General features: G+C 42.6%; 1 protein-coding gene across 22 annotated transcripts in view; it reads left to right on the top strand.

The window, feature by feature from the left end:
* Positions 1 to 15232, top strand: part of PLAGL1 (PLAG1 like zinc finger 1) — a 58756-nt gene that overhangs the window by 24488 nt on the left and 19036 nt on the right. For 3 of the 22 annotated variants that reach the window (XM_036024825.1, XM_036024833.1, XM_036024824.1), the window contains 3 exons: positions 6108 to 6179; positions 10259 to 10290; positions 14642 to 14716. The gene's annotated coding sequence lies outside the window, so the exon portion shown is untranslated. Of the gene's footprint in view, positions 1 to 6107; positions 6180 to 10258; positions 10291 to 11603; positions 14717 to 15232 lie in introns of those variants that run through there. The other 19 variants (XM_036024831.1, XM_036024834.1, XM_036024828.1 and 16 more) reach the window with 16 other exon arrangements.

Here is a 15232-nt window from a genome sequence, read left to right as displayed (position 1 = left end):
AATGGCAAGAAGTAAAAGCTGATGGTACTGAAAAACCACCTTGTTGCTTTATAGCAACCAGAGATTTACCTCAGTTAGCTTTTTAAAAGACAATTCAATTAGTGCTTCTGTTTTGTGTAGTAGCATATCTTTTATGACAGTTTGGTCTTGCTTGTTCACTAGTTGACCCCATAAAATCCTAGACTTGAGTGCTGAATATTTAGTGTTAGAGGGAATCATGTGATCCACAGCTGAAAATGAAATGTTATGTCTTTTTATTGAAAAGGAAGCACTTTTCTCATTTTAACAAGTTTTACATTGGTTTGATTTTCAACATCAATGACAGTAGCTACCCTTATGGCGCACTTGCATAACACTGTTCTAGGTGCTTTATACGGTTATCTAATTTGATCTTTCCCAAGCCCTGTGAGAAAAGGTATTATTATTCCTTTTTTACAAGTGAGGAAACTAAGGTTCTGAAAATACTGTTAATTGCTTAATTTATAAAACTACAAAAAGGCAACACTAAAATTTAAATATGGATCTCTCTGACACCAGAGTACATACATTACCTCCTTGAATGTGTGGTACAATGCATTGGATCTAGAAATAGAGTGATGACTTATTTAATGTAGCTGTGGTTAAAGAACTTCAGTGAATAATTATATGCATACATGGTAGCAAGGTACAGTAGAAATAGCATGAGACTTAGAATACTTCAAGCTCTAACTCTGCTACTTATTAGTTCTGTGAGTGTGTAAATCAGTGTATTACCTCTCCAGTCTGTTTTTCTCATTCAAAATTAGAAATGAATAAAACCAGCTCTCTCAGCTGGTTGAGGTGAAGATCACATGGGTGTTTCTAAGTGTTCTGTCCATGCTTTTGAAAGGTATATAAATGAATTGATGTGTGTATTTCATCATTTGCCATAGCCCTTCTTTAAGTAGTACATTTTTGAGCGCTTTTAAAAATTGATTTGATTTACAGAAACTTAAAGAGTTTCTAAAATGGCTGTCTTGGATTACAGAGTGATGCAATATATGAGGAGTTTCTGCTCATAAGACCAGCTTTCTTCAATGAGATACAGCGTTTTGGGGGAATAGTTATTTCACAGCACCTTGTAAAGGAATTCTTGATACTTCTGCCTTATTTTGGAAGAGCAGGAAGGCGGAGAGGCCCAGAGTGACCCAGTGACAGAATCAGCTCTAAGGTTCCTAACACGATTGTCCCACTGCGCTTCCTGAGAAGATACATTTTCTGTGCAGTTTGGAGTCCTGTATTTTCTCAGTTCACTTCTGTCCTGACTTGAGTCCGTGAAATTCTCCTGGAAGGCTGTTCAGCACCCTGTACAGTGGTGTCGTTGGCAGTCAAATGAGCAATTGGTGACTGGATCCCCTAGATCAGTACTGAAGCTCAAACTGTGGGCACGTGGACAGATTATATTCCGTGTCATTCAAGGAATGAGTTCCCCATCCCTTCTGTTCCAGTATTGTGTGTTTTCTTTTTAGGTTAGTAGTTTTGAAATGCAACTCATCTATTCCCGTGCTCACTCAGGATTCGTGAGAGAAAGGGAATGGAGCACAATAAAATGAACACATTTTGTTCCAGGTTTTCAAGAAGCTTGTGTCAAAGAAGCAGTTCAGAATTCAGTGGAGATGTTAGAGACCTTTTAATTATATCTGTTCAGTGTAGGGAGCCAATCAGGATAATTCATGCTCCTTCCTAGTCCCTCCTCGCGCCCACAAACACACACACGGCTCATTCACACACAGACTGCCATTCAGGAGCTTGGATTACCAGTCTGGGTGATCACCGAGCTCACATGAAAAAGCTAACTGTTCTGTCGCTGTTCGCGGTTATGTTTTGCAAACAGAATTTACGCAAACCGACTCTTTCTTTAGGCCTAGCAGCCATGTGGGAAGCCCTAGGAATTATAGTTCTAAATTCGTCATCTGCCATCGCTAACTGGGTACCAGCCAATAGTAAGGGATGCACCTATAGCGCACTCCGATCATCAGTGGAGCTATTAGATTGAGAATAAATTGTCCCAGTGGTTTGGGAACGTTGACACGAAAGAAATTGCAGATTAAGTGAGACCATCGCTTGTGGGATTGCAGGATGGAGGAAGAAAGGGAGAGCGAGCGGGCGAAGTTTATTTATGGAATGTCAGGGGGCCATTGAGGCTCAGCAGGCCCTAGAAGCGGAGGACTTCCCTGGGTGCCTGTTTTCTCCCTCTGACCTTGGATGAACTAGCTCGCAGTATATTATGCCAGGCGATTGTGCTGGTTTGTCATGGTTAGCATTCTGGACTGTCACTGGAATGTAGGAAACGGATGAATTTGAATTGAACCATGAGGTGGTCTCTGGGCCTTCTCCTTGTCTCAAGGAAACCTGTCGCTGTTTGTCTGGGCCTGGCCTAATGAAAGCAATGGAGGGAAAGAGAGGTGGGCCTTTGATCTCTTTGTTGCAGCTGCTCCCTGGGAACTCGCTGAAATCAATGCCCTGTTTTCCTGAAGGAATGAATGGCTTTGCCTAACTAGCTTTGTGAAGCCGTGGGGGAATTCACTGCCTCTGTTTATTGACAGCTGAAAAGGAGCACATGGGGTGGAATGGACCTTCTTGTGAAAACCAGGCACAAGGAAAATTAGACCTCAATTTAACACAGAAGAATTTGGAAATTCACCCCAAAGGAGACGGTGGTTTCTCATGCTTACATTAGAATTACTCAAGTTTGGGGCTAGTGTGTACTGAACAATGGAGGGTCTGTCACAACTATGTTATAAGTAGGAATATGGTATGCATAATAAATGATGTTAAGTAGAAGTTGATCCAACACCCTCCTTCTTTTTTTAAACACCGAAGTAGAGAGAGACAGATATTAACCATGATATAATCAGGAGATTCTTTTATTTTTTACCTGAAGAAAACAAGTGATATTTAAAATAAGCATTATTAATATAATAATACTAAGTCTCTAGGCTGTGTCTTCCATTTGTGTATGTTTGAAAACATCTTTGAACTTTGTATCTAACTTTCACGAATGCTAGCTCTTCATTCCACTCTGGATTACGTGTATTGCGTGGGAATATTACAATAATAACATTTATTTTTAAAGAACTTATATTCTTGGGATATTTTAACTGAGAGTCTGTATCAAACATAAATGAAACTGGCTAACGGACCAATGCAGCACTTGCAGTTAGAATAGTCCATAAATCCTTAGGCACATTAGTGCCTTACTTTTGAGAACAGAGTGAGGAAAAAGTCTTGAATTTCTCACAAGGAAACATCAACATACCTTCTTTTACATCTCCCCTCACTTGCTCAGTTTCCCAAGGAAGAATTTATGGCTTCTTCCTTTGGCCTCCAGCCCTTTGTGCACACCTCTATTATAGCACTTAACACATTGCCCTGTAGATCTTTGTTTAGGTGTATTCTTTTAGTTGGAAGTAAAGCAGCTGTGTCGTATTCATTTTTATATCTCCAAGCCTCGCAAAGCTCTTGGCTCAGTGAATGCCTGCTGGATGAATGGGGATTGATAGCTCCCTGTACGTTACTTTGAATGTAATTACTTATCCAGGCTTCCACTGCAAATACTACGTTTTAAGAAAACCTGATTGATCTATTGTTACCTGATTGGCGCTATAGCCTTTTAAAATCTTTCCTCTGTGGAGGATTATTAAACAGGTTTTTTTTTTTTTCCGATTTGGCAAGTTTGCTGGGCAATCCATCAGCTTCTGAGCAAGAGGCATGAAAAGTGCATGGAATTGTCCTTTTCAAAGCCAAGGTCTCTTCTCTAACATTCTTTCCTAAAAACAAACCTCAACACAGTGTTTAGTTTTCAGTAGAAGATGAAGAAGCTTTTAATTTAGAGTTTTACAGACTTTCCCTTTACCAGATTTAGTGATTGAGATGGATAAAACTTCCATTTTACATGATTTAATTCTGTGATGTAACATTAAATAATTCAAAAGAAAACATCCTTTGACAATATTTTTAGCCAGATTTACCACCACCATATGCGATGGGCCCCCTGTCAAAGGAAGCAAGCACTTCACCTCTCAGTGACAAGTGTGAGGGGAATTTGGGTTCTAAAGGATTATGGGAAATGATTTCACAGGACCCCAGGACAACCCCAAAGAAACAGGTTTTAACTTGAGAATCAAAACCTGGTTCTTTTTAAACCAGAGCTTTAAGTGGGAACTAGTCAACGTTCTTTGGGAAAAATAACATCATAAAATTATCATGGAAGACTTTAGAAAACGGTGGGATGTAGGTAAGTAAGCAACAAGTATAGGAACAAGTATAGGAACAAGTATATATAATAAGTATAGGAACTTGCTAATATTTTACTCTCCATGTTATTTTTGTTTTATTTTACCACCATGATTATTTTTAAAGAAATCTACTTGATTTTCTGTTTTGATTAAAGGTAGGGATGAAATTTAAAACACAGGTTTACAAATCTCTGAGTTGTGGTAGCCACCTGGGAGCGGCACAGGTGATCGATCGCATGGCTCCTGCACTGGTGGAAGATGCAGCAGGCTGCGATTCTGTGGAGATTTTACATTTCTCGCGAAATGGGAAAATTACCATGGCCTTGGTCATTGATAGGCTCTCGCCCCCTTGAGTATTAACTTGTAGACGAGAAAGCAGGAAGCATAGCACTTAGGGTTTATAACTTGGCTGTTTGGGCCTCCCGGTCTCTGGAAGTAATTTTCTGTGACATCACACCAAAGTCGGGAGGAGGAGGGGGTGGAAGGAAAAGTAGGAAGCCCAGCCACACTTTCCCATTTGATGTTGCAGTTTTTAGAGGTGAGGCATATCCTTGTCTGCATTGACAGAAAGGACTACAAAGGGCTACACACAGGCCAAGGAAGTGGCTGCAGCGAAAAACTGTTCTTGCTGTGTTTATAGAGTCAGATAACTTCAACTACAGGGTCCTCCATCAGAGAGACTTTCTTCTTAGGACTGAAGACTGCTGTAATATCCAAGAAGTAATAAGTTAAGAGTCAAGTAATTTAAGAGTCAAGCCCTCAGAATGGGTGTGGGGATCAACGTGTATTAGGCCTCTGTATTTGTGTGTGCATTTATTTCCATAAACAAACTTCCTAGTAGAAAGACACCACCACCTACTTCCCTCTTAGATGGCTTCCCATCCTTCCAGACCAAACCAATAAAGCAGCCCCAATAAAGTCTTATCTAGTCATTGGAAGGGAGACGTCTCCTTACTGGTTAGATTGCATTGCAAGAAAGACTGTTCTGAAATACAGAATTATTAAAAATTAACTTTATTGGGTATGCTTACTGTCAACATGTTCTGCACTCTAGGCTTCTCCTTTTAGTAGTAGCCTTGTTTTTGAAAAACAAAAAAAAATGGAATTAAGCAGAGTTGTTTTCTCCTTTGGAGTTTTTGGTTGTCTGTTTGGTTTTGCTTGTTTGTTTGGTTTTGGTTTTTGTTTTTTTGTCTCTTGGTGGTCCTTCCTTGCTCCTTAGAATCCTCCCCTCCTTTTCACTTCACCCTCAGCCCTGCCCAGGTACTTATTTCCTCTTCCCAAAGGATCCTGTTCTTATTTGACACTTCTTTTTGAAGGCTTGACTATTGTCTGATTTTTTCTGCCCAAGGCTATGAGGTATTTTCACTTGAATTGAGGTCTCTGGAAAATGATTGTAAATATGTGAGTCATATTTACAATGATTTACCACTCCGTGTTAAGCTCTTTACCCAGATTAACTCATTTAATCCTCAAAAGGCTCTTGTGCTCTAGGTACGATTCTGGTTTCCATTCTACAGGTGAGGAAGCTGAGGCAGAGAGGGACTAAAGAGATTGGGTGAGGTTGCTGAATGGCCCCAGGTCCCCGCCCGACAGACGTCTAGGCATTCTGGCACCATGGCCCCTGCCCTTGACCATATCACTGTATTCCCTCTCTGAAACTAAAAATCCTTTAAGAACTTAAAGGTGTGTCCTTGGAATGCTGGAAAATGCCACTATGGCATGTTGACGGAGAGAAATTTTTGATCCTGGCATTCCTGAACTCATACTCTGTATATGAATGTCTGCTTACACAGTACCCGTGTGGTTTTTCTCAATGCCTTTATTTTTAACCTTCGAATGTTTCCCCCATAGGATTGCTCTCACGTCTGATGTGGCCCGTTTCACATCACATCTAAAACTTCTCTGTTCCTCAGACTTGGAAAGGTAAGTGTGTCTCTGCGAGACCCTCCGACTTCTGCCCGGTCGGCTCACCGTGGTCAGTGGTGAGCCTGTGTTCTCCTTCGCTCTGAGCTAGAGCACACTCCAAAGCCTCCTGCCTCTTTCCCACTAGAAGGGGTTTTTATACAGTTGATTTTTATTTATCATGACTTGCTTTACTAGAAACTTGGCGATGTTCCCGCCCTTATATTTTAAAAAGACATTTTAATATTGTTTTATCTTACAAAAACAAACAAATACATACCAGGGGAAAAAAATTAGGGGTGTTACTAGAGTCACATTTAGTATGTTGCATGTATTGCAATTCAAAGTCTCTAAATCATGTCCCTAAAATCGTAATATGAGGTGATTCTCAATTTGCATATGTTCTGTCCAAATTCCCTAACGTTGTGAAATGTGTGTTAGGAAATAAGTGCCCCTAAATCCAGTGTTTATTTGAGGGAACTCGTGGTTGGCAGGAGTCGCAGTTTTTATCTCTTATCGTTCTCCATACATCTGGAGATTATGATTTGTATGAAACACCTATTTCAAAACAGTAATTACTGCCTTAAATTTCACATTCAGCATTTTGGTTGCTCTCCCCCCGCAACGAGCAGTTTGTTCTCTGTTTAAACCCATTGCCTTCTTTACCCTAAAGCAACCCTCCCCCTGCCTTGCAGCTTTAGTGCTAACAGTGTTGCTTAACCATAACTCTTGGCTTCTCTCCAAACATTTTTTTTTTTTACAAAATGCCCTTGACTGTAATATGCCATAATTTTTTTTAGTTTCAGTGTTCTTTGTAAGATTTCTTATATTTCATCTTACACTTGATTTTTTTACCCCCTAAGCCTCTCACTAGATAAACTGCTTCCAAACTTATTTTTCTCTTGGGGCTCGCTTCTAGAAAAGCTATCCACAGTTACTCTAGTTGGAAGGCCAAAGTGAAGAGGATATTAGATGTGTGTGTGTGTGTTTAAATTTCTGTTCTCCAAATTATTCTAATTGAAGCTAGGCCACTTTCCCACCAACACATTCGAAAGGAAGATTCTAGCACTATCCAAAAATGCCAGAGTCACTTCTCTGTAGCAGTCATTCAGGTAACTTTATAATAAAAATAAGACCCATTCATACCAGGCCCGTTTTTGTTTTCTTTAGTTAAGTATGATGTTGCCATTGAAAGCACAGCTAATAATAATTTACAAATCTTTCAAATATATGACATGTAAAACTTGAAGCATGCAGGAAATTAGAAATTTCTTTTACAAGGACATGTTAGGAAGTGGGATTGTATTATGAAGATCCAAATGAAAGATTGTTGAAGTGAATCAAAAATTTATACTCATTCTGCTATGTTATATTCTGAAACAGCTTATTTAGTGTTTTCTAATTGTGAACTTAACCCAGTTTGTAAAATCATTCTTGATACTTATTAACAGACCACATCTACTTTGTACATACACTTTAGACTCTGTACCAGTCATTGTGCTTCTGTTTGTACATATGTAATGTATAATCTTTTAACAGCTCTGCGAGGTAGAGAGATGTCCCCAGGAACAGGAGTCAGGACACTTGCCTGAGGTTACATAGCTGGCGAGCAGCAGAGCCAGTCTGCACACCTGGAGCCACCCAGCTCCAAAGCCAGTGCTCTCCCTTCCGTGCCACCCCACCTTCTGAGGTGGCACGGGCAGGCACACCTTGTTTTGTGGTGCTTTGTGTTTTTTTATGAATCAGAAGCAAGACCCTCCACCGGCACAAAGATTACAACTCACTTTATTGCGATACCTGCTCTGTTGTGGTCTAGAACCTGACCCTCCATATCTCCAAGGTGTGCCTCATGGAACACTACTATTTGGGTAGCAGTTCAAAGCTAACGGTAGGAACACAACCTACTCTGGAGTAGAGTATGCTTCTCACATAATGGAAAATAAAATGTATTATCTTACCACTTCTAGGTAAGAAAAGTTACTAAGAAAGATCATGAAATTTCTTTACTTCCTGACTCCCTGAACAAACACGTTGAAATGAAGGCAGTTGCAGGGGTGAAAGAGTTAGGGGTCATAACATAAGACAGTGTTAAATGTCATTAGAAAAGGTAGTAAATGAAGCACGTTTCTCAATGTGTTTAGAATAACGGTAGGAGTTATGCATGTTTACACTATAGCAAAACGCACTTTAATTGGGGAATAATTTAATCGATCCATGATGTGTCATTTCCCAAGATAAAGTTTTCCCTTTTGTTTGAGCATAGGAATGAAGAGTGATCCATAAAACACACACACACACAACAACATGTAACTTAGAACCACATTAAGAAGATCATCGTTTTATGTTCTTTCCCTGGAATATTTCTCATTTGCCTTGTATATTCAACTCAAAGGGCATAAGAGTGTTGTTCTTTCTGAATGAGGGAAGCTTGAAAACTCCCTGCGGATAGTTAATTTGATAAACTTCAGTGTTCAGTTTTGCATTTATTTTTTGTGCACTTTCTTCTTCTTCTTTTGCTTTTTGTGTCCGCCCCCCTAAGGAAATTACCATTTCACTGATTTTAAGGTATAAAATGGATAAATCTAGGAACATAATCTATGCATCTCCTATCTAAGGGCTCCTTCTATAACGCAAGCCTGAGCATGCTGCTCTCCCACTTAAAACCTTTCAGCGATTCCGAGTATGTGGGATTCTGAGTATGCGGGACTCATGGTTAATTTGACAGAAACTAATGGGACCATTGAAGAATTTCAAACAGCCTTATTTGGATTTTTCTAACATGCAAACAGGAGCGCATTTGCGTGTTAGGAGAATCACTGTGACAGTAGGTTGTGTAAGATGAGGGAGAGCCAGTCCAAACAGACGGAGGAGCTAGTCTGGATCTTAGTCTTCAGTGTGTAGAGATGCCCCTTTTCATCGATCTAACTGGACTCCAAGCTCTTTCCTCACTAGGCTGGTAGTAGGTTTAAAGGAAGCCACATGAAAATTGAGTTTTGGCAGATAGAGTGGGCTAGTCCTCCATTCTCCAGCTTACCTTCTTACCGTCCCCCACCCCACCAAGCTTAGGGGTGCCACAGATTAGAGAGTAGTGTCCCGTACATGGTTGCACATGTTAGGTGGTAGGAATTGGAGACGGGCCATGTGAGTGTTCATTAACTGCCGCCTTCTCCATCTTCCCCTCTGAGCCCCACTGTCTGGTGTGAGAAGGGAAGCAAGTGTCAGCAGGGGCCAGACCCTAGTGAGACCAGAGTGGCCCCATACTGTGGTTGCTCCGGTTTTCCAAACCTCTGCTTGCCTGCCAAACACATCCTCACTTCCATGTTCCTGGCTCTCGAGTTCTCTTCTTGGGTACAATTCAAAAGCTGCTACTCGGCTCCCTAATACCCAAAGCTGAGAGGGCACATCCTGGCACATGTTGCCTCTACCACAGGCCCTTGGTCCCTGGGCAGGCCCTGTTCTCCCAGGCCTGTCTTCCCTCTGGCAGTGTACCCACGTGCCAGGGCAGATGTAGCAGGTGCCTGTGCCACAGGAGACTGGGGCTCCTCGGTCGCTGACTCGTGGGCATCTGAAGTCCTTCCTGCCCCAGCTCTCCATTCCAAAGTCCTGATTTCTGAATCTTGGCTGCCAGATCTCGCATGCTCTCCAGTTTTCAGGAGGGCCTTGCTAGTCCCCATCCAGGAGCCTCAGACACTCAGCTGCAGAGCTGGAGTGGGGTTTGCTCGGAGGACATGACTGGCCTCGAAGTCTGGGCCCCTCAGACGTTTCGTTAGGTGCCACAAGTGCCTGCCATTACTGCCACATCTGCGAGTCACCACATGTGTCACATGAAGGGTTTATAACCTCTCCCCCAGACCTCCTCACTAGCATTTCCACCTTCTGGAAAAATCCACAGCCCCGCCGCCCACCCCAGCAGGTCGCTCTGGCAGGCACATCTAAGCTCGGGAAGCAGGGCTGTCCTGTGACTCCACACTAGCAGCACCGGCCTCTCTTTCCTCTTCCTAGTTGACTTCCTCTGTCTGACACCCCCCACCCCACTTTTCCCCTTTGGTTTTTGAGCAATTCAGAGTTTAAGATAACTTTCTTTGCCTCTCCCTTTCTAGGTATTTGCATAGGAGTCAGAGGAGTTAATCTTGTGAGTAAACGTTTAACATCTGCTCCTTCCCTTCCTTCTCTATCTGCACCACTCCCCCCCTCCCCCGCCCCACTCACCCCACACCCTCCAGGGCCCTAAAGCAGAGGCCCAGCACCAGCATTTCTGCAGACTCCACACTCCTCCCTGCAGCGGGGTTGGTGGCGGAGCGGGGTGGGGGTGCTTCTTTGAAACGCAGTCTGGCTCCAGCCATGGCGACTGCAGCTAGTCTACAGCACAGGTGTGGCTAGCCTAAGAGCCTTAGCACCTGTTTAAGGCACCAGCCAGTCTGCATCTCCACAACTTCAAGTATGCAGGAAGTATCCTCTTTTTTTATTCCCCACAACTACCTTAATTCACACTCTAGCCCCATTAGGCCAACCTTGAGGGAAATTTCATTGCAGTCATTTTTAGGTGTCTTCCCCTCCCTCATGGGTTATGTCCTAAAACCCGGAGATTTCCACAACACCTGGTATATGAGGGACCTGCCTCTGGCCCTTGGCATTTTCACAGCCGTGGTCTCTTGACGCCTCAGGGCCACCAGTGGAAACTGGGAATCCCTTGCTCAGGTCTGGCCACCCTGAATGCACCCCATGCATGCCCTCCTGAGGCCTCTGTGCTGCCCCGGGAACCAGCACTGTGCAAGGGCCCCGTGCGGGGGCTGACAGGTCTCCTTCTCCTTTGCACACCAGGGGCAGGACGGAGGGGAAAGTGTCTTTTCCTCATTCCCTTCCCCACTCTCTCCTTTTCCCACCCTAGAAGTTGGGCAGAATCTCCTCATTGGGCTTAAATGTTAAAGACACACTGCTTCTCCCATCACCCTGCAACCTATTTTAAGTGGGCTAGAAAGGAAAACTATTGGAAGGCCGAGGGAAAGTTCCAGAGTTGTCCTTCCGTACTGGTTTGGGGGCTGACGTGAAGATAAAACATCCCCCAGACCATGGTAACTGTAGACATTAGGAGAAGGAAAGCTTTGAGATACTATAAGCTTGCAGATCTTATAGCTTAGCTTAGTCAGAAAAATCTAGCATGACCCCAGACGTTCTGACTTTGGAGAGGTTTGGAAGTGACACACGGTGAAGAGACTGGTCTGTTACTAATGTGGACTCACGAATCACACACCCTGGATGTAAAATCTGGCTCAGCTGGTGTGAGCATGGGCAGATTAGTGTAACTTCTAAGCCTCAGTTTCCCCCCAAGTAAAATGAGCTTAATACCTCCTACTCACACGGTGTTGAGGGCATTGAATATAAAGTGATGAAAATGATGGTCATGACTTTGTGAGCATCCAGTAAATGTCAGCTGTTATTGCATAGCTGGTGCCAGTGGCTAAACTCTAATTCTGGAAGAGGAGCCCGGAGTCTGGACTGAGCTGAGCCGCGTGGAGCCCCTGCTTTAGAACAGGGACCTTCACGAGGCACTGCGAGACACCGAGGCAAGAGGTGGGTAGGTGGATTTGTCTGGAATTTTAACGTTTAGGATTAAAGGTAAATATTTGGGAGACCTGTGATCCCGTAGAGTAGCTGACTCTGGGTTATGAACAAAGTCCCCCAGGGATTGTGAGAAAAGGTAAAGGGCCAGGCGCCAGGCTCACAAATCGTTCAGATTTCCAGTGACCCTTGGCAACGTGCTCCTCTGTGTTGTACGAGTATGAATGTCCCCCTTAGGGTCTTCACTGCAGAGGTTTAATCTGATCGCTCACTGTGGTCCGCCTCCGTGAGATAAGGTTTAGTTGTCCGTGATCTGCCATATTGGATGGGCTCCTTTCCATTTGGAATTACGGACTTTGGGAAATAAAATTAAAAACCTTAGTTGAGAGGCCTTTCAAAAACAAACCTTGTACGTCTTCAGCCTAGAGGAGTCTTTCACTGAAAACTAAGGCAGAATCCCCAGTGTTTGGGGCTGCCCAGTTCCTTCCCACTCAGACCATTAGAAATAAAGTCAGTCTGAAGAATTTACGTAGCAAAATCAAGGGTAGCTAGAAGTGAATGAGCTGAAACTGGAGGGAAATCCCTTTGTTCAATTTGGTTTCATTGAATGCTCAGCAGGCGGCTAAACCAGTTCATTAATAGAAAAAAAGACATGTTCTTAAATGCTGCTCTCAGAAGCAAGTGCCTGGAAGAGCATATTGTGACGACCAAAACTGCATTCTAGAAATCATACGCTCTAGACTCATGCAACCTTAGTTTGTGTCGTCAGTGAAGGCACATATCATTTACCCCCAAATATTTTCCCATTTATGTGTAACAATGAACTGGAATTAATCTGTCTGCCATGTGCCAGTCCCCGCTCCTAGAAAAATGTGATTTTTTTTCTCACTACTCTGGAGCTCAGAAACATCTGTATTTAGGAATGTTGGATGTTATAGGACCATTTTTGGCCATGTACTTTTTTTTTATGTAATTGACATATTAAAACTTTCCCTGTGGTTTTGAAATCTAAGTTCAGACCTGAAATGCAGTCTGCAAGTAGCATCCTGTCAAACTTAGATGTGTTATTTTTCTGAACTGTCTCTCTGCTGTATTAAATTGTCCTCTACGGCACAGGATTATCCCCCAGGGCCGTGCGTGCTTTCAGGTTCTCTGTGGCATTGTTAACTATTTAAGCATTAGACCGGTGCAGCGATGGCAGGTGGGAAAGGCCAGGGACTTGATCTCCTCCCGGCCAGGGTTCTCCTCTTTCACTAGTGCTGCTTACATTGAACAGCTTAAGAATAAGCTCCTGTGTGAGCCCTCGGAGGCCAAGGAGTATTGTTGAATTCAGAAAGGAATCTCTTTCTTTTAGTGATAATTTGAATATTTTGACAATGGAGCTAAGCTACTCCACTGCCTGGTTTGCGTACCGCATGTCATGTGCATGCTTTCTAGTGGGGCAGAAGAGAGCCTCCGCCTCTGAGTTCCTACGTTGGCATTGTCTGTTGGTGAGATGGGTAGGAGCAAGGGGAGAATCATCCAGGAGAATTTCACTCTCTTGCTTTAATGTTTTCCAAAGCCTTTAAAAAGGAATTAATCCAGGCCTTTGGAGACCATGATAAATGTGGAGTATTTCGAGAAGAGAGATGGACCATGAAGATGATTTGTGAAGTGTTTATGCATGCAAAGTGAGGAATACATTTAAAACAAATTCTCTGGATGATTCAGGCAAAGAACCTACTCACTTCCAGTTTTTTCCTGAATTCGAGACAGGTTATTTTAAAGATTTAGTTGTCTAAAATGGCCCTCATTTTTCCATTTTTAACTTAAAATGATGTTCTTATCCAAAATAAACAGATATAGCCTTTTTTGATCAAATTAAGAAAAGAGGCAACCAAGTGAAAAAATTTACTTAGGTGAGCTATAATTGGCTTTATTTCTTAATATATTTATCTTTGTACTGGCTAGGAAAACCTTGAAAAGCTTTTCACCTAAGAGGATCAACTGGTTGGAATAGTCTTAGTTGGAAGAAGCCAAGCTTTAAAATTAATTGGTGAACAGAGATACTGGTTTCCGAACGCTCCCCAGGGATCTGTAGTGCAAAGCCGGCTGTGGACTTGGCCCCGAAGCCGTGGTAAAAACATAAACCTCAGGGCCCCAGCGATGCCACATCAGCCTGTGCCAGAGATTGCCCTAGCATTCTAACGCGTGGCCGGGTTTAGTAAACCACTGGATGGTCTGTTCAACTTGGAGCCTTCGGCCTTTCCACCCTGCACATTTGCTAAATCTGTACATTTATACAAAGCTGTTGTTGAATATGAATGCCTACTAGTTTTACTGACGTTTTCAATTCATAATTTGTTTCAGGTTTGTTATTGCCTGGATTTGCATACCTGTTTTATGGTATTCTAATACTGTTGATTTTTTAAAAATACTGTTTCCTCTGACTGCTATTTTGAATATTTTATGTAAGCAATTGCATGGGTTTTTTTCTTTCTACTTGCAGAAAGCAGGGGGAAATTTCAGGGTTTTTCTAATCTAGTTGCAAGTAGGACAAAGGATATAATAGAAATACTTAAAGGTCGTCTTGGGCAAGATTATAAGAAATACTGAAAATCTTCTAAGTTACAACATTATGAACTTTATGATACCTTTTAAGTATAGCAGATGATCCACAAGTTTTAAGACTCTTACCATTTGGTATTTCTGAGATATTTTAAAATTAAGGGTGGCAGGCCTATTGAGGTATTATACTACAGGGTTTTGAAGTTTAAAACTGATCTCCCGCTTAGTGAAATGCACGGAAGAGCAGTAGAAAATCTCTCTGCACGATATCAGTTGAGTGTAGGCTCTTGAGGTGAAGCTCCAGTTGCAGCATGGGGGGTGGGGGGGATGTTTTTCTAGCTTCACTCACTGAAGACGTGCAAGATCTCTTCTTACAGGTTTGAATCCTCAACCAGGACGCCCGCGAGGACCCCGTGACCGCCTGCACACTGACGTTGCCCGTCACCCAGTAGGTATGCAAGCGGTGGTCGCTGTTTGAAATTGTTTCTGGCACAATAACTGTTTGGACACACAGTAGAATAAGCCCAGGATGTGCAGGAGGTTCAAAGTACTTCAAAAAGGTTCTAGTAGAGAATAAAAGTACATTTCCCCCTCACACTGCAAAAATAGCTTTACAATAGAATTTTTAATCTTTTCTTTTTTAAAGAAGCATTCCTACACCCTGCATTTTTCAGGGACTCAGAGGATGCGATTAGCAACTTTTCATATCCTCTGCTGTTCCCCCTCCACAGCCCCCATAGTATCTGCAGATCTATGGAATTTTCTGCCCACAGCCCTGTCAGTTCAGAAGCTTTAATGCTGCCTTGACTCCACTCCTAACTTGTGTACATAAGAGGACATGTAAAGGTTACCCTCCCCTTTGTGGAAGATGTTGACTGATAAGCCTGAAGAAGATGCTGGTCACATACCAGTAGCACTGGGGAATCCAGCTACAGGCTCTGAAGCTTTATTTGGAAACACTATAGTGG

The sequence above is a fragment of the Phyllostomus discolor genome, chromosome 4, assembly GCF_004126475.2.
Source record: "Phyllostomus discolor isolate MPI-MPIP mPhyDis1 chromosome 4, mPhyDis1.pri.v3, whole genome shotgun sequence".
Taxonomy (NCBI): domain Eukaryota; kingdom Metazoa; phylum Chordata; class Mammalia; order Chiroptera; family Phyllostomidae; genus Phyllostomus; species Phyllostomus discolor.
This window is presented reverse-complemented; position numbering and strand designations above follow the sequence as displayed.